This window comes from Catharus ustulatus, chromosome 4, assembly GCF_009819885.2.
Source record: "Catharus ustulatus isolate bCatUst1 chromosome 4, bCatUst1.pri.v2, whole genome shotgun sequence".
NCBI lineage: Eukaryota > Metazoa > Chordata > Aves > Passeriformes > Turdidae > Catharus > Catharus ustulatus.
In genome coordinates, this window is record NC_046224.1 from 23,688,063 (window position 1) to 23,712,046 (window position 23,984).

Here is a 23,984-nt window from a genome sequence, read left to right on the forward strand (position 1 = left end):
CACAACACAAGAAAAAATTATGCACAGTTGTTCCTACAAGACGTGCTCCAGAATACACTCTGCTGATATCAGTGTTGTAATCTAAGGATTAAAAAAAAAAGAAAAAATTGATATCTTATTTGTTGAACTCTCTTATATAGTCTGTTGGACTACTTCTTGTGTTGCTTCTCCTTAGCCTTTCACTCTCTTTCCTATCCATAAAGCAAATCACTTGAAGCAAATGGCATTTTTCCATACCAGTGGGTCAGAGCTGTCTATAGAATTCTACAATAAGTAGATTAAAAGGGATTTGTGGTGATTCTGCAGTTCAAGCCCCTGCCCACAGCAGGGGTAATTTTGAAATCACACAAAATGAGAATGTAACCTCATCTTTCTACAGTGATTACTCTAATGAAACACAAGTCTCGTTCAGGCAATGATACAAATCATACACATGCCTAGATTAAAGACATATGGAAATAATTTAGATAGAAGATCTGCATACAATTATTTGAGATTTTCTTTCAATATGCATTCATAAGATGGTACTGACTGGAGTGTCGGACTCCAATTATAAAGCACTTATTATCAAAACGCACACTAAAATGAGGCTATCATTACAATCATTATTTTCTGAATTATGTGTGCTGAAGGCCCTCATTACATAGTTTCAAAAATCTGATTATTTGTAGATGGAATTCAGGAAACAACACAAAACAGGAAAGAAGGGAAAAATTCCAAACTGGAAAAAATGGTTACTTTACTAGGCACAGTGGAAAACACTACATGTCATGTACCTCAGGCAGCCTTCAAGAAGGTGTTCCTCTTCTGAATACTTAGAAAGTCTGCAGAAGAAGGTTTTGAGAGTCAGAAACAGCAGGAAGCGTGCAGCTCTTGTCTTGCAAGACACATTTTGAACATGGCAAGGCTTTTCTCACAGGCACTGTGGCGAGAAAACTGCCAGTGGCAGGAATTACTCGTCACAAGACTTCAACAAGGCCCGTGCACTGTTACAAGGAGATTTAACCAAGCAAAACAGGGATGAATGTGATTACTTCTGTAATGAACGAGATTAATTTTTTCCAAATGGAATACATCTGAAAACTTTATCAACACTGCAATTCTGCTTCCATATGAAAAAATACCAAAATCCTATTATGCTCACCACACTTTCATGTTTTGCTCTGGTCTCTATCAGTTTCTTGTATTGTATCTACTTTAGTTGTATCTGCTTTATTTGCATTCAGATTTAAGGACTACAATGTTCAGATTAATTACTACTGCATATCTTGCTATATTTGATTATGGTGGGCTGTCTCTTTTGTCTTGACAGGTGAGCCTTGTTTTTTAGTTTAGCTTTGCAAAAATGATTATACTTAATAAGTGATCATCTTTGTAAAAGAAGCTAATCCACATATCCAAATATCCACAAAGTTTTCACTGAATTTTGGAATACTGTTTTCTTGGTTGCTCTGCCTGATGGTGGTTGGACTTTGCTCATCTCTACAGCTTAGAAAGGAAAGCAGTAGATGCTCAGCCCTTCCGGAGCTTGAGTCAATGAAGCATCCAAGATTGCAGAGCAGAAGATGATGCATTCAAAACCACTTCCTCAAAATATCATGCTAGAATTTAGATTGAAAAGGAGAATAACATTTCAAAAGAACATTCTGCTCAAAAGTTAAAAATTATTCCAAACAAAAAAGTTAAACATACAAACAAAACTGTTCAGAACAGCAGTAATTCATTAGGAAAATAACCTCTGCTCATTCCAAGATATTCCCAATGCATTTCACAAACCATGAACTACATTCAGACTCACTCTGTGTATCTGGTATCCTGATAGCCTCCATCGGGGTGGGGATGCAGCAGAACTAGACATGGACCACACTGCTGCACAGCTTCTCCCTGGTGTGTTTTAAAGAATTACAGCTGTTCCTTCACTTGCTAAAACTACCCAGCACTTTAATTAAGAAGCCCTGTTTTGAGCTCTGTTTTTTTTTTTTCCTGGAACCTCACTGAAAATAACACTCCTCTGGACATGCCTGGTATGGGTTAGCTGAACTGGTAAGTCTGAATGTTAAAATATGATGACTGTGTCCTTTGACCCCAGCTTTACCCTGGAGGACACCTCTAGTTTGGCTGCTGCTTTCCCTGACTCTCTTTATCCCTTCACCTAACAATGAAATCCATCCTCCAGTGCTTTTCAGCAGTGCACAGCAGGTTAGGAGCAGAAGCAACAACTGCCCAATTAAAATCTAAATGTCAGATATGAAGAAGGCAAACTGTAATCAAACTGACCTGCCTGAATTATCAGGGCAAGATGCCTTCAGGCTTATGCAATTAACTGAAGAATAATTGATGACCACAGGCAATCAACCTACAGATGTTGGTCTCATGTGCAAGAAATGTGCTCGTGCACATCATTCAGTATTGACTCAGAGAAAAGGGCTTGACTCTGTTTGAGTCACTAAAACCACCTCCTAAAGCACTGAGGTTTTCCTTAGAAATCTCCCTGAAATTACCAGCTGAAATCACAAAGTGCTTAGAAGACTCAAAGCAGTGGCTACAAGTGCGCTGTCATTCCCACTGTCTCTGTAAGTTGTGGTATGCAAGGAATGGTAAAATCTGCTTAGCTGGTTGTGGAGAGGAAAGGATCCTTCAGGTGAGGGTGATTCCCTGATGACTTATTAGAGTGAGACACTTTAAAGCAGGTGTGGAGAGCTTTTAGGCACTATCAAAGAGACAGAAATCAAGCCAGAAAAAGGAATTTTTTTTCTGGAGTACTGGAACAGCTGCCCTGGGATAACACTGGGAGAGATCCTCATCCAAACAAGCCTTCTTTTTTACATCAAGACAACTACTGCTTATTAAATTCCCAATGGAATTATTACCTAGCTGTTAGAGGTACACCTCCAAGGAGGCATATTGCATTGGCCACAGCTAGCTACAATGCCATAAAATCCCCTGTGCCTTTCCTTCCCTGAGATTCCAATACACCTGGAGTAAACCACATGACTATTAAATACTGCTTGTTTTTGGCAATGAAGATAAAACCTCTAGGAGTACAGAGCCTCCAATGTCAACAGTGTCTGAAAGTCAGTTGAAGCTTTTCTGCAAAAGAACTAATTAATAATAAAGCTCAGGATGGTTAAAGAACTGACCCTCAAAAGCCCTGGAGATTTAAGTAAGTGTTTCTAAACCCATTCCACAGTTGCAGTTATTAATGAATGATTAATTTTTACAGACATCATTTTGTGCTTGCTTCAACCTTGTTTGCTCCACTGACTTCAACAGTCAAGGGGAACAGTCAGAACAACGTTGAAAACTGATTAGAGAATAAAATTAATTAGTATGTACTATGGCGGTACTTGCCATGTCTATGCACCTTCAGCTGACTTGAGTTTTGAACTTAAAATACAGATTCAGTGGTTTTGCTGTGTATGAGAAGCACAGCATACATTAAGAGTTACAGCACTAACTGCACAGGTACATAATGAATTTCCTGAGACATTACACATAAATCTATTAATTAATTTACTAAATAAAATTATTCTTAAATATGGGTTCTTCTCAAGAAAATTGACACTTTGGGTTTGAGCTTTCATTTTTTTTATAGCCACAACAATGGAATAATTAATCAAGGATTTTATTCTACTTAAAGATCACAAAAATTTTGTGTAGACAATACATTAAGGCTTTTTTACCTTTACGATACTTTTTATTTAAAAATTTCCCTTCAAAAAAACCTCAGAGCTTGATTTATTCCTTCAGATGATGCTACAAATGGAGCTTTCAAGACACCTGAACTGCCCACAGTTAGAATTGTCCTTTCAAGATGTTCATCACTTCACCTTCTCAGTAGAGAGTAGAACCTCCACCATCTCTCAGCAGGAGCAGTTGGCTCCGCTTCTGCTGGAAACAGTGAAGCAGCTGCTGCTCGGAATGAGGAAACTCTGTGAGCAGCAGTGTCAGCCCCACTGAGCCCTGCCTTGCTGTGATGTTGTAGGAAAGGAAAAATATTTTCTTGAAGATCATTTAAAGCTAATCTGACAGCACAAATGTTCAGAGATTTTCATTATTGAATGGGCATGCTGCAGCAAATGGAGAAAAGAGCATTAAACTTTTTGGGCACATAGTACAGGTGTCATTACTTGGGGTGCAAGACACCAATATTTGCTATGTCAAGCCAGTAGGCAAAGGATGCAAGTGCTACACATGGCCTGTGTTGAAGGGAATAACATGATGATGACACTGCTGATGGAACTTTTTGCAATGTCATATTGCCTGTCATTCACCCCCTTCAACTAAGAATGTAGCAGTACTTGATGGCTTCAATGAATTAAGATTCATCTTCTAAGATGGGAAAGTATTAACAGACTACACTCAGTTCTCTTTGAGTGCTGAGGAAATTGGGAGGGTTTTTTTGTTTTGATAGATTTAATCTCAGAGATCTGTTACGCTATTAGAATTATCAAGAAAGTGCAGTCCAAGCAGTATAATGACAATACAGCTTGAAACTTGATAATACCACTTGAAACTGTAAACTACTGTCCCTGACAGAATTAGAAAGCATTACTTCCATCCCTGTGTGGAGCTCAGCATGCTTGGTTCATAGAGGGTTTGGTCTCCTTTCTCAGAATCAATATTTTTGACCACTACTAGAGAAGTGTACTGCCTGTGACAGACAGTCTGATGTGGTTCAGCAAGTGCCACGCACAGACAGTGAGAGAGAAGCCTCCACTGTCCTGGCTTTAGACACTCTACACTTTGCATGAAAAACAAAATTACCAGAGCCTGATTATGCACAATTTCAGAAGCTGGTCCATATCCTAAGATAATCCCTGTTTGGATTGCAAGGCCATGGAGAGTTTCTCCTGTGCCAGAATTCGGTTGTATCTCAGAGTACCTCTGACCTGGGAACATGATATTATATATATAGCTAGATTTTAAAAATAAAAAAGGAATGCCAGGGTTGAAGTTTGTACTCTACGAGTTACTGGTGGATTTTTCATGATGAGATAATGATAATAAAAACTGGAGAACTGGAAAGGAACAACTGGAGAATGTAAGGTATGGAGTGCCTTGCGGAGGGGGAAATGGCATTTATTACTGCTGAAAAGATATTAGTATCTGAAAAGATAAAGCAATTTATAAAAAATGACTGAGCTGGGGAGAGAGACGAAGCATGGATCTTAAAGTTCCAAGAGAGGTAAAAAAGAATTTCCCCATGTGTTAGCACATGATATTCCTTTAGGCATTCAGCTAATTTTCTTTTACTGCACAATATTTTGCAGTAGTGACGTCTGATTTTAGTGCCAGGATAACGTGTCCATTCTTAGCAAGCTTATTCCTCAGACATTAGTCTCTCCTGCTTAGATATTATTTAAAAGGGACTTTAGCATGGTTGTCCAATTAGCAGAAATACCGAACAATTAAAAAAAGAAAAAAGGTTACAGTAGACAGCAACTATGCTTCAGAGAGAGGATTCTGGGCAAAACTCAAAAGAAAAGGAAGAACCCTTCCTCTCCATCAGATTACCCAGTGGGATAAGTTCAACATCCCTGGGAGAGCAGCAATCATCAGAAGCATTTGAGTACAATATCAGCCCCCTAGAAGGGCCGTACCATGGAAATTAGTTTGTGTCTTGAACCATGAAAACTACAGTACACACATTTGTTAGACTAGCTGATGTCTCTTCCAATTCTACTCACATTTGTGCGAGTCTCTTTCCCTCCCCCTCTTTTAAAAAGTGCTCATTTGAAATCATATTTAAAATTAAATTATCACTATAAAACTATCACTATAAAATGCAGAAACAAGTCAGCCTTGTTTAGTGGTGAGAAAAGAGGAGTAGGAATCCATTTTCCAAGTCCAGCTCAGTTAAAGATTTGCTGTGCATTCCTGGGCAAGTCACTTCACCCCTCTGTACTGTAGGTCACATTTAAAAAGTGCAGTGCAGCCATACATGCAGCTATTTCAATGGAATGGGGTGCCAAAACCCATACTGCCTTCTCAGGGCAGCAGCTTATTTTTGCAGGTTGTCAAATTAGGCTGGAACAGCTTTAGTGCTTCTGCCATCTCAATGTCATCACACTCATGTACGAGGGCCCGATTATAAAGTGAGAGCGTTCACACTCACCTGTCTTAAAGGCTGGGCAAAACACCCATCAATAGGCAAAAATGTGTGCAGACATTAAGATGAAAGGCTTGTGCAGGAAAGACAAAGTTACTGATGGTAATATACTTCCTTTCCTGATGGCCAAATATACAAAGAATGGTGGAAATCTAAGCTAAAAAGATGCCAAGGACTCCTTCAAGGGAGCTACAAAATAAAGATTTTTCAAAGCTATCAAGGGACTTATGCATAACATTTCTGCTGACTGGGATACAGCTGGCAGTCAGCCCTGAGCTTTAGATCAAGAGCATTGCCATCATGATATTGAATATACATGTGGCACTTTGGGACCTGGCTTAGCAGTGAGCAGGGCAGGGCTAGGTTAATCAGACTTGATTTCAGGAGGCTTTTCCAACCTTTGTGATTCCATGATTCTATATAGCAATTCGAGGAACTGCAAAAAAGACAGAATTGGTACATTCTTCTTAGACCAAAACCAGACTCTGGAGATGAGGAAGAAAGGTAAAAGGAATCAGGGCCTTGTTATATTATAAATACATAAGTAAACTAAAATGAGCCCCATGGACCCAGGCATAGTAGCAATACTTCCTTACTGTCAAACATGTGGCATTTTGTCAGCCACAGTGGGTACGTTCTTCTAACTCATATCAGAGGCTGAACTTGCCAGTGAATGTATTTTATGGTGCTTATATATATTTATATCTCTCTATATATATACACACACACATAGATATATATCTTACGGCTCCACTAAGAGGAGAATTTCAAGTGAAAATACTGTTAAGGGAAGGAACATAGAGAAGAGAATAAAGATCATTTTCATTGTATCAGACAATAAAAATAAACCAAAAGGGACTGCCTACAGCAGTAGTTCCATGTCTGTGCTTAATAGCAACCTCTTGCCCGCCAAACTTTCAGATATTGCTTATGGCTGAAGAGAGCTGCAGTCAAGCTGCAGGTTGATTGGGAAAGCAAAGTAACATCGTGCAGAGGACGTTTCAGCTCCACTGCTGGCCCTTGAATCAGCAAAACCAGAGGGCATTGGTGTATGGTTGCAACACTAAGTATAATCATCAGGGAACAAAAAAAAAAAAAAAAAAGAAATTCCATATAACCAGGTAAAGGAAGACAAAATTTGAAGAAGAAAGTGATGTTTCTTACTAGATATTTCTTACTAGAGTAATGGAGTATGTGAGTACTACAGTAACTTACAGAAACTAGACGGGCTTGCAGAGTTGCTATGCCTTATGCAAACTAAAGTAAGAAGGCCTAAGAGATCAGGACAAACAGCCTACTTGAGCAGCAGAGCCCTGTTTTTCCCAAAGTTGCCTGTTCTGCCCAGGCAGATCCATCAGCCTTAAAAATTTTAGGAGATGTGTGCAGAAGGGTGTGGTAGAAATGAAAGTAAATCCAAAATGCGGACAACAAAACTAAGCTAAATTCAGTTGTGTGCATTTCACCTTGCACATCCATCCATCTCCAGGTTATTCCGCTTTCCAGATAAAAATGGGAATGACAGCTCTTGTTTGTGCTTAATTTCTTATCCATGGGATTGTCAAGTTCAAATGCAAGAATGAAATATAAATAAATGTCACTAAATAGGAAAGCAAAGGGAATTGCTTCACTGCAAGAGCAATGCATGTGTTCACTGAGCCACTGCTAAGGAAGCAGGTGTGCTCCCTAATAGCCAGAGGTTTTGTCCTGTTCAGAAACCTGGGAGCAGAAAGTATGAGTTTCTTTCTTTTCCACTTTCAGGTGGATGACTGGCACTGCTGGCTGCATCACCACCTATGGTCTTGCCAAAACATAACTGGTAGGCGACTCTCAACCAAAAGCCCAGTTCCTCCTGCCATGCCTGCTTATTAAAAGCACAATTATTATTAAACCTTTCTTCACTGGACAATTATAAATGGGTCAGGCTCTCCTGCTGCTGCTGAAGAGAGTTTATTGTTTTTTCTACCAAAATGTTGTACTCATAAGATGCTACTAACTCATGTCTTGGAGACTGATGTCCTTTTGCTCCTACAAGACAAGTAGTATGAACTTTATGCACACAAACACACATGAAACACATGCATGACCTTTCCATACAGCTCTACAGCACTCCACTCTGAAAATGTGTCTCCTAACAACATTGTCTGTTATGCTTACAATGCATCGAAAAGCTTTACAACAACATTAAAAAGCAATTGAGGAAAAATTATGCTCGCGTCTGGCCCCTTGAGAAACCACCATGTTTCACAGAAGACATAAGAGATCAGGAAAAAACAGCTTACTTGGGCAGCAGAGCCCTGGTTTTGAGCAAAAGGAGGGTTAACAGTGCCAAATCTCCAAATGCCAGAAGGATTTTTCTTTCTAGGCATCTTGCTCCTTTCAGTATGATCACAATGGGTGTCTCAGAGACACAATAGTCTGATCTCTGCTAGAGCAACCTTAATATTCAGGGAGAATGGGTTATTTCTTTGCTTTGTGCTTGTGACTAATAAAAAAAATTCCCATTCATTATTTTCTTTGCTCTGTTCCAATAAATACACTCCTCCTGAGCACAGTTTTGATCCCCCACTGAAAAGGAGAAAAATCTGATGCACCTGCAGTGGAAAGAAAACACACTGAATCTCAAGCCTTGCAGATAAGCCCTTACTTGCTTAACTCTAGAAAATACAATGCTAATTTAGCCAACGCGTCTAACCATAAAACTTCACAGCAAAAGAAGCAAGCACACAAGCAGGTCTGTACCTTTGTGGCAGGTGGTTATACTCTGGTCTTTCAGGATCTGTGATGGGACAGAGCAGTGGGGGAATGGCACAAGTCTCATAACAACCTGTCTTCAGCACAAATGCTTAGCAAGGACCCGAGTCTGCGGAGCCATGTGGGACACACAAATCTTCAGCCCAGCATCACAGCCTCTCCCTCCTGAAGCACAGCCAATCAAGCTGGCAGAGAGCAAACCCCAAACCACACAGGAACTCACAGTCACAGCAGCCTATTGAGCTGGGTATGGGACTCAGCCTAGTGTGGTTTTACTCTCTTACTGCAAGGGAAACTGCTTGAGAGCAGTTTCTCTGAATGCTACAGCTGTGCTGGGGCACCTCACAACTTGCTCAATGTTCAGTTATTTAATGTGTCTGTCTGGAAAGCACTGGCCCCTTCAGATATTAGTAGTGATCCTCAAGAGCAAGCCATCACAGGAGTCCTAAAATGCACCCTCCTCTCTATTATGGGGGGACAGCAGTGGCCATAAGCCATCAGCACGTGAATTCATGGAGGAGCTCTCCTACCACACATCCCCTGTGATGTGACAGAGTCCATGAGTGTATCTGCACAGTGCACCCATCAGCTTGGATGTCTGTAAAAAATGTAGGTGAGTGCAGGGACCATCTCGTGCCTGTGTAGGCACAGGCAACAGGGAGTTGATATGAGAGAGAAACCAGGATGTCACCAGATTCTGCAAAAAGTGTGTACCAGGGGACTATCTTCAAGCTGTGAGAAAAAGAGCTATACAAATGTGATTCTTACAAGAATAAAGAAAAGGCACATTTGCTTATTTAGGTGTTGCATCAGTTTGGTTGCTACCAGGAGTGTATTGGGGTGGCCTCTGAATGGCAGTTTAACTCCCATCTTTTCTTTTCTGCTCTCTGAGCTCCAGTCCCACCTCCTGAAGGCAGCCTGAGGGATGCCAGGGGTCAGCAGGGCTGCAGAGGGACAAGGACCATCAGTGGTTGGAAAAATGATTGCTGCCGGAGAGCAGAAATCTGCCTTAGGAAACACCAGCCCCTGCCCTGGCCCTGCCTGGTGCGGTGCCTGCAGTTGTCAACATGAAGCATTTCAGAGGAAACAAAGAGGAATTGACATCAAGTGAAATTTCCCCCTGCAGCCACCAGTCTAGGACCTCTTAAAATCGTAGCCTAAAAACATCATCTAAATTCTCCCGGGGAGCTGTAAGCTGTGAAAGAGCCATTTGCTGCAGCTGAAATAGATTCATAAATTACTGAGCTCCTGAGCCAATGAGATCCAAGTGGCTCTGAGTTCTTGAAGCCACTTTTCTTTCTACCATTTCCTTGGATATGGTTCAGAGCCTGGCCAAATGGTCTGTGCTCTTTCCAGCCTGTTGCTCAAAAGCAGCGCAAAACTCCCCACTTTAACTCCTAATTACTGTTGACTTTGCCAGGTTGCTGAGGTTCCATCTGTGTTCTTCAAAAGAGCACAGGTGTTACAAACTGAAATGGGCAAAATTTTATTGATAATATTGAGCTATCTAGTATTGAAAAAAGTACTCTTAATTATATCTTCAAAATGCTCCAAAAGTTACAGAGACCAATTAAGGTGCTTTGTAACTGTTATTAAATTACTCTTTTGCCATTTTTAATAGTTTGAGTACTTCCAATACAAAATGTTCTGATTTTCCAGCTAAAAACCAGCTATCTCACAATTTACTTTGATTTGAATAAAAAGGTAAAAACACATCAAACAATAAAAATGCTTTTGGGCAAAGCACAACTTTCTATTTGGCTTAAGATAAAACACTCTTTGCTATTCAGCCAATTTTTTTTTTCGTTTTGCATTAGAGATGCCAATCATACCAGCAAACTAAAAATCAGTTTCATATGCACCATTGTAGCATTAGTAACATGGAGCTGGCTCAAGAACAGAGGCACAGAATGGAACAATCAAATCCTGGTGTCTTTTCTACTAACACTAAGACCTGCACAGTGTTCAGCTTCATTGATAAGACATGATGTGTCTGACATTAAATGACAAACAAAAGCAAAAAAATGGAAGTTAATGCATGGCTATATTCAGGTTTCAGGCTTTTACAGTCTCAATGGTGTGAATATTACTTAAATGCAGACATCTACCAAATTTTATATTTCAGGGTGGGGCTTTTTGCTTATTTTTTGGCTTGTTTTTGGTTTTGTGTTTTTGTTTTTATTTTCAGAGGAAGATCTTTTAGGCTGTCTTCTAATTATTAATCAACTATTTTGATATATTGCCACCAAAATACTGATATTGTAATGCTATATCACTTAGTATGTTCTTTTTACACCTCTGAAATATTCCTGAGATCCTGAAGTGAGGAGGAGGAGTATGCTGGCATTGTTCATGTTGTTCCTTTTCTATGTCTATAGACTTCAACCTGTCACTCTTGAAGTTTTCACCATTTACTGAAAACAAAGGAACAGAGGAAAGTGTGGCACACACATCAAATCCTAGACCTACAAAAATCAAACCACATGTGGACCCAGCTAAAGAAAACATGGGTACCCAGTTTTTTGTAAAGCAAGACTTGATAGCAGGAGGATCAGCTAAACAACTTGTAAAGCACAGCAAATCAAATCAATGTATCCTGCCAAATAACCAATGTCACAGTGCAGCTGACAGAGAGAAGGACAGAAACATATAGAGGGGAAGAGGAATTTCATGATTAAAGCTTTTTAATAGCTTCATTGAAACACATGATAAAATCAGATTCTCTCAGCAGGTGATAGACAAATAAAAATGGACTCCATTTGAAGTGCAAACAAGAAAAAGACACGGGGAGTTGTAAAGTATACAGCACCTTCCTCATAAACATCCCACTTCCTCTCTGTTCCCAGTGTTTGCAACTGTCTCTCCCTGTGAAAACTTAATTAAACCAGTATATTTCCCATTTAAGTAATTTGAAAATGTGTGTAGTTTGATAAAAAGGTTAATTAGCTCTATTCTTTAGAAAACTGAAAAGGTACAACTTTGATCTTTTGCTTGAAATTCATGCCAATCCTTGCATTAAAAATATCCCTCAATCTGGACTGTGCTAGGTAGCACACAAGAGAAACATGTTCATAAGAGGGACTGTGGGAAGGGGGCTGACATGAAAACAAAATTTATTAGGAGTTTTAACCTTTTTACTTTTTGTTTTTATAAAGTATATTACATATTGTCTCTCTTCTTGAGATTGGGTGTTTGTCAGGGCTTGAAATCAAATTGATACATGATGAAAATGGACCTTCTCTGATGACTCAGCTGGGAATTGCACAGAAATCTACCCAGCCTTATGCTAACTAATAAAACGAAGGGATGGGAACAGGAACATCTCATAAAGCTGTGAAATAACAATTCACAAGCATCATTTAAATCATTCAGAGGCTGCATTCCCTTTTTATGCTACTGCTGCATTGACCAAAATGCATCTCCTATTGAGTATACGAGCTGGGAAGGCTGATGGATCCAAGATGGAAAAACTGGTGTTACCATTTAGCAGAGCAATTCAGTGACAAATGGAAACTCTTGTTTTAGTTCCTTCACCTCTCTGCTCTTTTTTTAGAGCCCTTCAACAATTCCATAAACAGAAGGGTTGCACTAGACTGCCATGAGACATTTCCTTCCCTTCTCCCTAGTTGCAGGTATTGTTCTTTTGCTGCACGTAACTTTCACTGACTCTGACATTTGCATTTGGATCTTCTAGGTGTGATCAAAATGCTAACTACATTGGCATCCTGAGTCAACTGAAGCAGTGGTTAAACAGTTGAAGGTGTTAGGCTGTGTTTAAACAAATTTGCTGGGCACTAAAATTATCCATTTCTTCTTTTACATTATGGGGCTCTCCATGCTTTTAACTGCCTTTCATAGTGAAACACCCGAATATTGTGGTTTTAACCTGTAAATCTAAAAGCACTTAATTATTATGACATACATTGAGTAGAACCAAGTTACTTTCCTTCTAGTTTGGTATCAAACTATAGTCTTGCCAAAAGGAGAAGCTAGACGTATTCTCTCTGCTTTCTCCTCAGGTCTGTTATGGTTGCTGTATTGTTGGTTAAGGACAGTTGAATGGGACCAAAAGGTTATTGCAAAAAGCAATGTCCACTTCTCCTGCTCATTAATTTTGCTACCATGGAATCCTGATTTTGGCTGCCTTAGGCAGATGAGAAATGGAGGATGAAATTATTGCTGCCAGAAATTCTGCAGAATTTTAAGTAAATGAACATCACAAAATTATGGATATCATGAGCATTCCTGCCAGCTCCCTTAGTATCCTCACGTGGGCCCCATCCAGCCCCACAGACCTGTGGGTGCCTAGGTGGTGTAGCAGGTCACTGACCATTTCCCCTTGGGTTGTGGGATCTTCATTCTGCTCTCTGTCCCTGTTTTCCAGCTCAGGGGTATGGGTAACCCCCAAAACAGCTGATCTTGTCAATAAAGGATGAGAGCAAGAAGGCATCCACTATGTCAGCCTTTTCCTCATCCTTTGTCACTATGTTTCCCTCTACATCCAAAAAAGGATGGAGATTCTAGATGGCTCTCCTTTTGTTGCTGATACATTGGTAAACATTTTTTATTGTCTTTCATGGCAGCAGCCAGATTAAGTTCTAGTTGGTCATTGGCCCTTCTGATTTTCTTTCTGCATAAGCTCACAACATCCTTGTAATCCTCCTGAGTTTACTGCCCCTTCTTCCATGAATCATGAACTCTCCCTTTTTTCTTGTGTTCCAGTCAAAGCTCTCTGTTCAACCTGACCAATCCTTCCTCCTTGTTGACTTGTCTTTCAGCACATGGGGACGGCCTGCTCCTGCACCTTCAAAGTTTCCTTCCTAAAGAATCTCCAGCCTTGCTGGTCCCCTTCCTTCAGACCTGCCTCCCAAGGGACTCTGAACACTCATATAATTGCATGATCGCTGTGCCCAGGATGGCTTCCAACCATCGTATCACCCACCAGTCCTTCTCTGTTCACAAACACCAGATCCAGTGGATACCTTCCCTGGCTGTCTCCCTCACCAGCTGTGTCAGGAGTTATCTTCCACACACCCCAGCAACCTCCTGGACTGTCTCCTCTGCTGTGCTGTACTTAAAATAGACACCTGGTAAATTGAAGTCCCCCACAAGAAAAAGGGCCAACAACTATAAGACTCATCCCATCTGCCTAGAGAATATTTTGTCTGCCTCTTCACCCTGGTTGGGTGGTCTGTAACAGACTCCCACCTTATTGGCCTTCCCCCAGTTCCTGCCATAACCACGCAACCCTATCATCATCATCATTAAACTCCAGACAATCAAAACACTCCCTAACACACAGGGCTCCCCCACTGCCTCTCCTCCCTCACCTGTCCCCCATGAAGAGTTTACAGACATCCACTGCAGGCACTCCAGTTGTGTGAGTCATCCCATCGTGTTTCTATGATGGCAACCATGTCAACTAAGTCTTCCATTTAATGGCTTTCAGCTCCTGCTGTTTATTCCCATTTTGCATGCATTGGTGTAGATGTGCTTTGGCTGAGCTATTAATACTGCCACTTTTTTCAGGAGAGAAACCCTAATTTCTAACTTGAGTTGTTACATTTGCAGAAGTTAATTGAGTTTTGTGGAGAATAAAATAAGCACCATGAGAAATGTCTGGCACCACTTACTGACTAAAACTAGATATAACTGGAAAATAACTAGAAAAAGTGCAAAAACATTTATTTAAAAATATCTAAAAAAGCAAAAGTGAGAAAAGTAGCCACTAACAATTTTTGGGGCCTCCCAAGCTCATTAATGTGGGCGATCACTGAAAAGTGCAGTTTCTCCTTCTGGGTTACGGACATAGCTATATCACTGGATGAATGGCTGCAGAAAGACCTGGAGGTTTGTGTTCAAGTCCTCACATGGTTGGACTATTTTATAAATACTGCATCAGAGAAAGTCAGACACCAATGTAAATAGGGCTTTTTCAACAATGAGACACTGCAAAATTTTCAATATATGCATAATACTAAAAAGAATCAAGGATGACTTGAGAAGGTCTGTCAATTAAAATTAGTAAGTTTTGAGTTGATTATTTAAACTAATTGCTCAAGGAAAAATTAGCAAGTAATTACATCTGCATATTAAAAAAAGTGTAAGAATAAACAACTTTTCCATGTAATTCTCAGAAAAAATACTTAAAAATACCAACACCTTTACAAGAAAGAACCTAGGAAAAACGGCATCACTGTTGGTCTTAGCTTTACATATAGATGAAAGTATTTTTGAATATAAAGACAGATGAGCTGAAAAGCTGAACATTGAAGAGAAATTAGCATCCATTTGGCATTTCTGAAAATTAGTGTGTTCAAAGTAAGCAAGACAAACCAATATTTTCTGACTCTAGAGCACATATTAAAATAGATTGGTCTTTATATTACTCTCCCATAGCTGTATTTTCCTAGATTAATGAAGGGAATTGGACCAAAGGCAGTTCAGCCAGCAAGTTTGCTCATTCTGCAGTTCTGACAGATGCCACAGGTAGACACAAGTCTGTTTTGAAGCACATGTGATTTTGCCAAGGAATCATCTTGAAGCTGCCATAATGCACAAAAGAGCACTACATTGGTGTACAGAGTCAGGCAAAAGGCCCACTTGGCCCAGTGTCCTCTAGCTGGGAGCCAATATGATCTATTTACAGAAAATGAGCAGGAAGAAAGGAAACAAAGCAAGCCTTCTTGACAGTCCTTCCAGGAATTCTTCACTGCAACAAGTCTGGCTTGACTTGTTGAGCCAGAGATTGTATCTGAACAATTATTTAAAAGAGCCATTTATTTTCTCTAAGTTTGTCAATGTTTTTATCCTTCATTACATTCCATGGCAATAAATGTGACATTTTACTTAATGCATGGTATGTAAGAACACTTCCTTCTTTTTGTTTAAAAACTCTGCCTGGTAATTTTGATAAGTTTGTTTCCCTGGAAGAGTTATGTCATGCTTACTTAAAGGATTTCAAGTTGGTAGTCCAATGAAATTTATAGTTAAAGACAATACTTAGTGTTTACTACTCAAATATCTTTACTATTGACATTTAAGTAACTTCTACTTTATAATTTTAAAAATTGGTTGAGAAACTTGGTAGTTTAGGGAATCTGTAAGAACAAATAAAAGCTGTTGTCTTTCTTTTCAATATAATACCTAGACATTGATTTTAACTCTGAACCTGAAAGAAGTTTTTGATAATTACAAATATCTTTCTGGAGAAAAGAAATGGAAATACCAATCAATTAATAGTAGAAAAGTATCCACACGACAAAAACAAGTATCCAGTTCATATAAATTATTCCAGCTGCTGGAAAACCTCACAGAGAATCTGAAACTCAAGGGGCTATGGAAAGTAAACTTCCTATTGTTCATCCTAGTGTAGAGTCTTTCTTCTTACTCATTATTCTTACACACTGCTGGAAGAACAAGAATCGTGTTCTATTCTCACTCCTATGATAATTGGTATCTACTAGCAAGAGGAATTATGCATTTTATATACTGTAATCTGACATATTATATCAGAACCAGATTTGGAAAACTTTTTCTAAAGAATTTTTTTCTGAGAAAAAGGGAGAATGAAGCATCAGTAGACCACGAGAACTTTTGTTAAAAAAGAAATCAAGGCAGCTGTTGCCTGTATTTTCTGTATGGTAGATTTTTAAAAACGTAAACAAAATATCCTGCAATAATTGTCAGAAAGTCAAAGCCAGAGACAAACACAGAGAATTCTTCTCCCTTCCTCATCTGCACTGAAAATACAGCACTCTCAATTAGAAGTAGGGTTATTTACACAGAACACGGAATTGCTTATCAAGTCAGTTTGCATTCTGGGGAACAAATAGATGGATTACAGTATTATGTATACAACTTATTCCTGCTGTAGTGATCCATGAAATTGCAGTTAATTTTGCTGAAATGAACATTATATTTTTAAGTGGAAGTGAAAGAAAATGAGAGGGAGGAGGTAAGCCATGGGAACTGAACTTCAAATACAAGATTAAATTATTAGTAAGAACATAGCACTGCTAGGAACAGCATGAGCTGCTACATGAAGCCACTGACCTGTTGACTTTCAGATACAATCAAGTATCCTCCTTGCCACAGTAAATGAGATGAATTATGGGCGGTGATGGGCCTGTCACATTGCACATTCCTGTCCTCAAGTGATGTATGTGAAAGTGAATTCCTGCTGGTGCAAACTCCATGCAGACAGATCCCACTGGCTCTGACATGCCAGCAGCACGCATCTGGTCTGTGCAAGGAAATAATTGCATTGTGATGCTTCTACAGTACAGCTGCACATAATGATTTTCTTGGTTTTATACTGATGAGATAAATTCAAGATTGTTTAGTGCCTGCATAAAAATCCGGGGGCTATGAGATTAAACTAAGGAAAACTCTAACTGCACCATAAGAATTTGCATTTCAATGCCTTTTTCCCCCTCTCAGCAGAAGAAGGCACATGCTTCCACCTCCACTGCTTAACTTGAAAGTAGTGTGTGGTTTAATATGGTTTCAGAACAAGTCAGAAAAAACCAACTAACATTTGGTCACTCGGTTCTAAGATGCTGTCACTGTCTGAAACTGCTATTGCCCTTCACCTGAGTTTTGTTAAGTGACAATACATGCAGTCTTAACTCCATCCTAATTGTGAACTAAAATATCCCTCTGAAAAGAAATGTGAAAGCCCTGTACTCATCAGGGACAGAAGTAACCACCTGAATTACCATGTACAAACTCTTTGTATTTGTCCATCCTGCCACTGTATTTAGCTCACCCCAGACTTAATTAGTGTGTCAGATTAAGGGCTTGTTAGGCTTAACAACAAAAAACAGGAATGAAAGAGGAAAAGTGAAGTTACACAGAGAAGGAGATCTTACTACTGAATTTTCAGGTTTACAGTTCCAAGGGAGAAGGGAACCAGAGGTCTTTCAGTGTCTGCAACCTTTCTCTTGAGGCGTTTTACAGCTTATGTTAATGTCTTTGTTCAGCATGCCAAACCCAGAAAAAAATCTGCCTTATCTTCCCTTTCCAGTGGTTTCTGACAGTATCAGAAGTAGTAATATGACAAACAGGCATCAAGATAACGAAAACATAATTAGATGTTGTATCTCTTCTATTATGCTGTTCTCTAAGAGATCTACTATCAAAAGCTGCTCACCAACATTTAATTTCTTTTTACTCCTACCAGACTTTCTTTCTACAAACTTCAGCCTAAAGAACTCAAGCTTATATTTTAAAACTATATTTGCTAAAATTTTAGTTGTTTTAAAATGAAAAAGTTTTCCATGCTAAGAAAAGTGGTATTTGTTAAAACAAAGGTTAAAAATCCACATAATGCAAAAAGTAAAAATGATAGGTGAATGGCTTTAGACAAAGGGGAAAATGGAAGTCTTTAGGAATAAAGTAATGGATGTGTTATAGCACTCCTTTGTCACAAATAAGGTTGTATTGTGGGTGTCTAAATCTAGCAAACATTTCTCTGCCTCAGCCTGTTTTTCTGTTGTATTAGTCCCTATTTGATAAAGCTCGGTTTGACCAAAAGATTTAATTAAAAACTGGCACAGCAGGGCCTATCAGTGGTTAGTCTTAAAATAGCTTGACAAAAAGTCCTCTGGGATCCCAGAACCAGGAAGACAAAACCTTGCTTTTGGTCAAGACTGAGGTGCCTGTACAGAACTTGGAGGAGAGCATCAGTAGGGAATAACAAGTAATCAGTAATGGACTCCTGTTTGAACTGTGCAAGAGCACTGGGACTGAGAAGTACTAGAAGAACAGAAATATGCTGTAGGAACCATATTAAATGCTCTGAAAAGGTGTGTAAAGATCAATAGAGTGGTTACAGCAGATTTGTAACACAGCTTTCTTTATGCTTTATTCCAGCTACAGATGTCTTACATAATTTAGACTACTGTTGTTCTATATATAAATGTTCTATATACAAACTATACAGGATATATAGGCAACAGGAGAAATTGATTCTTTGGGTTCTAGACAGGATTTAAAAAGTCATCCACTTTCCAGGTAGGTCTCTACTTTCAGAGTAAAACATCAGATAATATTCACTGTGGAATAACATGGGAATAGGACATCTGTGTTAACAGGATGCTAGTGTTAGCTGAATCAATATGGCTCTGTGCCACAAAAGAAAGAGATATTGCCCACTTGTAGCATATTTTTAGTTATTTTTGTGCAGCTTTTGCATATATTGGATATAACAGAAGTCTAAAAAACATCAAGGGTATTTACTACGGAGTAAATAGTTCTACATAACATTTAAACTGTAAAATGGAAGAAGGAGAAGATTGTGAATACTTAGTGTTAGCAGGAGTTAGTTTTGTTTGGATAATCTTCTAAGATGCTGCAAATTTCACTTGAGCTGAAGTTGCAGTAGGAAACTTCACGAATCAATCCAGTCTTTAATACCAGAAAAAAATTACTCAGAATTTTTGCCTTGATTTTCTAAGACTGAAATGCCAGATATTGAATACAAAGTTACAAGACATGACTATTCAAGCTGACATACCGTCCAAACCAACCAAAGTCACTGGGTACAGCATTTAGTCTGTTGCTGCACTTTTGAGCCTGACCCATCAGTCCTAAATATTTTTGTATTTTAGATGCAGTCAGTGTAACATAAAGGCTGTAATGTTGTCTAGTTTCATCAAGAGAAAAACAGAAGTGCTGCAATTTTTGGACAGGGTGAAAACAAATCTTTTGTGATGCGACAAACTCATTTCAAACAAAGATTATATCTGTTTTTATTGGTGGGGGATGTATGGTGTACTTGCTGCATTTATTGCTAACAGAAGTGTGTGAAGTCCTTGCTGGGCCTTGCTCTGCAGTAACATCTGAGATTTATCTGTGTGGCAAATGCAGGTGCAGGGGAGCAGGAGGCAGCTCCAGGTTTGTGTCCTCTGCAGTGGATGGTCCCCAGTTGGCCACCACTCTGTGTTTGGGTGTTTTGGGTCTTCAAATACCACTTAATATTTCCATATCATATGTACTGTAATATCTAATCACCATGGGAGAAAAGTCTAATGTTTCAGCACAATTTATTTGTTGGCTGATGAAAAACAAGCTAACACTCAAAATGCTACTCATTATTAGTCTTTTTTCCCCCCCCTTTCTTTTCTTTTTTTTTTTTTTTTTAAACCAAGACAGAGAAAACCACTATAATCTTGCAGCTTTTCTGCATTCTGCCTCCCTGAGTTGCTTTCTTCTTCTCACCAGACATGGGCTGCAGCCTTCTGCCTCTTCCAGAAAAGAAACATTTTCACACAAGTAGCTTCAGCTGATCTATTTCTCAAATACTTGGAATGCTGAAAATATTCTGAAACTCCAGAAATATATTTTCTATGGGAGATTAAATCATCCTGATATAAAATAAATTCCTAATATCTTATGTCCTTTGTTGTTGTTGCATTTCAATAGCTCCATATTGCAATATTAACTCTAAGCAGACTTGCCTGGAAATCACCATAATCTGAGACATTACTAGATTATTTTTTTTTGCCCACACTGAATTCTATTTGCAGTTAACTGTGGAAAAATCAAACGTAATAAACTGAAGAATCAGAGAGCCTCCAGTGTGTGCTCCACAATGCCTTAAAAAATATGTGTATCTCACTCATACCCCTGTGACATTTTTCTTTCCAAAGCAAATTGATGCACAAAGATACATCTATGCTCTTCTCAATGCAGTAAAGAAAGGTTTCTTTTTTTTTCTCCCATTGTGATTCCTATGACTATGTGGAATAATCCAAATATATTAAAATTTCTGAAGGGAATCATCCCATTCCTTCCTCTCAGCCCCAGTTGTGCAGGAAGTTGTACTAATGTAATGTCAGTGGAGAACCTAACAGCCTTTAGAAGAATGAATTGTTTTTTTCCCAGTGATGTCAAACTTAGGGTTGAATTCCAGAATTCTAGGGAAAGCTGCACAGGAATCCATGTTGGGGAAGAGGAGAGGAGAAGGGAAGTTGTGAGATTGTCCACTCCAACAACTGTCTAACATTTAGGGCATTTAGCTGTAGCTAAATGCTCTACAGTGCTAAGCGCACCCCTTTTCACAGCTCTGGCATTGACAAGAACTTTAAAGTGTTTGTAAATGCTCTTCCTTTGCATGCAGTCTAAGAATATTCTACACTGCCAGACCTGTGTTAAAAACAGTGCAAATTAGAGGGAGACCAAATACATGCACTGTTGATATCAGTTATCCAGATCTTCCTCTGAGCAACTGTCTCTATGGAAAATGTGCTGGATAATAACAGTTCTATTCTAGGACTCAGAAGGTGGTGAATTTAAATTTTTTTGATCAGTGGAGTCCTAACGACTGCAGAGTTAAGTTGCAGTTTTCTTCTGCCCAGAAAAAGTATGATACTGCCATGATGGTGGTAGTCTTATTTTTTCTGAGCTCTCAGATCCCTTAGATGCAGATGATGCAATTGGTAGATGCATCATGAAAAGGTGGATAAAATACAGAGAACCCCTATTAGAGTGAGTTAATAGGGCTAATCAAAGTTGCATCAATCTTGTTCAATATTCTACAGCAGTTTCAATATGGATGTGCAAATCCTTCATAAAAATCTCACTTAGCCATACTGAATGTGGTTACAAGCTCATTCTCACTGGAGGTAACATAAATAATGACATGTGCTCAGATCACAGTGCATGACAACTGTCTCCTTCTGAGGAATGCACAAAATGTGGTCAGCTCACCCAGCCATCCCAAGGACTAAAAGTTTTACCAGAGATAATGCTTGCATACAACCTTAGCAATAAATGGCTAAAAGCTGAAGGAAAACAAGATGGGAAAATTTTATTTAAATAACATGATTTTTGTCTTATTTTCAAGTATTAGTAATTCTGATTTGAACTCCCATTGGAACAATAAATAGGATATTTTTTCCCTTTTGTATGTTAGCTATATCTATAGTTTATCAGTCTAAAGGGCTTTATGAGTGTTATCATCTTCACTGCATACGAGTTTTGTCACATTTGATAAAATGACCACATGAAGACAAAGCTCAAAACAGTCTCAGATTTCATCCCATGGGTCTTGGCTTTTTAAGACTGGCTACCATCAGAGATGCCCAGCAAGGATTAGCTGAAAATCCATTTATGGCATTGCCTTTAATCAAAACACAAGAAAAATGGTAGATTTTCCCTGACAACCAGATTGATATAACACTCTCTATCCTTGGTGGGGGGAGTCTCTCATCAGCTTCTCTCTGTCCTTTGGCTATGAATTACACCAACAGCCCTCCCTTAGTGCCTTGTAAACCTGAAAGAAGATTGGCTGGTATTATGGTTGAGTCACTGCACTGAATGCAGCCCTGCTTTATTATTTCTATCACAGATTTCCTGTGTAGTCTTAGATAACTAATCTCTTTATTCTGCCAATGATAAAACAAGGCTTAAATCTCTCAAACGCATAAGGATATTCTCAAGATCAGTTGATTAGTCTTTTTGAGATATTCTGATATTAGTGAAAAGATACTTCAAAAAGGCTGGTAAATATACAGTGATCTGTGATTTCTGGTCCTCCACAGCTTTTGTTAAGAAAAACCCCAGAGCTTTCCACTTAATAAATCCCAGCTGGGTGACTGTTCTTTTTTCACCCAGCATCTCACACTACTTTCCTAAGTTGGAGCCATTTTCTTCCCTTCTCCTTTTTAGAGCTCCTTACCCTTTGCTGATTTAGTACAACATATGCTTTCCAAACATATTTATTTGCTGCTTTTTTGGCTCACATTCCCAAGTGTCTTATAAATGCATGTGTATAAAAGACTTCAAACAAAGAAATAAGACTGCTGCAGGGATGCCACATAGCAAACAGATAAACAAGCTATTAAATAATTAGCTGTCTGGTCCCTTCATTATCATATCCAAGCACCTACCATGGGAAGTCTTGGAAAAGAAATAGCATAGATTCTATAGAAACTACAGGGAGGAATTTTTAATTGTGTATAATGTAATATGATCAGGGTCCTAAAGTTAATCACTTATTCTCTTAAGTTTAATTTGGGATTATTAACCACTCAAAGTATTAAGTATTTTAGGGTTTATGTCTCATCCATAGTTGATTCCAAGGTCAGCATCTTATATGAATGTTGGTGTAGTAGAAACTCAGAGGAGTAGTCTGCATACTAAATTGTCATAACCCATTGCAGCAAAGTTTGGCTTGGAGACTCCCAGCTTAGAGCTAACAAAGAAGGCATGGTCCTAATAGCCTAAGTGAAACATGGAGATAAGACCCAAAATAGGTGCACAAACAACCTAAGTCAGCCTATGTCCCCACTGCTATACCCCTCTCTGCTGAACTCAGCTCTGCAATGCAGAAGTATACAAGGACTTCCTGTCTTCCCTAGAAAAGACAGTATGATTCAGAACACCGTTTGTATTCTGTATGGAAAAAACTCTTAAAAGCTTTCATGTAGCCAACAAAAGAACATGCATACACTAAATAACATCAACATCCTTTCATTTTCCTCTGGTATTTTTTTTCACATTTGTCTTATGAATAAAGACTTCTCTCAGGACATTTCATCCTCAGAATTAGTTTTTCAGTTGTTCCCTACTCTCCTGCTTTGCTCCATGTATTATGAAGCACGTGTGTCTGACATAATGCTGCAATACCATCAATTTTCAATTAGTACCTAGAAGTGGAGGAGGAGGGCCTGATCCTGGTTTGCTGAGTGTATAATTTTTACACAAATAAGCAAACCAACACAGCTGCTTATATTCATGTCTCCCTGTTCAAAAAGGAAGCACGTTGCAGACATTGGGGATATAAACACAGAAGGCAGCAGGTAAGAACAGGAGGGTCAGGCTGAGCTGTGAATCTGTCTGGCTTTGTCTATTACTGTAAAGAGCTATAAAATCTGTTAGTATTCAGCTCCAGCCACTGGCTGTTGGCATCGCAGTTAATGGACCGAATGATGCCTCAAAGGCATTTTTCTACCCGATTAATTCCAGGAAATTTAACATCTGTGTAAAAAAACCCACCCCTTCCCCTCAATAATTAAAAAAAATATTTCTCAGCAGAACATTGTCATATCAAAACCAGCCTTCTCCAGCACCCAGGCAAAAGCACCCAGTAGCTCAAGCCAGACAAGTTCTCTGA

The 23,984-nt window shown here is 39.0% G+C and overlaps 1 protein-coding gene across 4 annotated transcripts in view; it reads right to left on the minus strand.

The window, feature by feature from the left end:
- GRAP2 (GRB2 related adaptor protein 2) overlaps positions 1–23,984 on the minus strand; it is a 98,812-nt gene that overhangs the window by 29,892 nt on the left and 44,936 nt on the right. Inside the window, exon 1 of one of the 4 annotated variants that reach the window (XM_033056855.1) lies at positions 8,852–8,918. The exons of 2 other annotated variants lie outside the window; for them this stretch is intronic. The gene's annotated coding sequence lies outside the window, so the exon portion shown is untranslated. Of the gene's footprint in view, positions 1–776; positions 821–8,851; positions 8,919–23,984 lie in introns of those variants that run through there. One more of the 4 variants, XM_033056856.1, reaches the window with a different exon arrangement.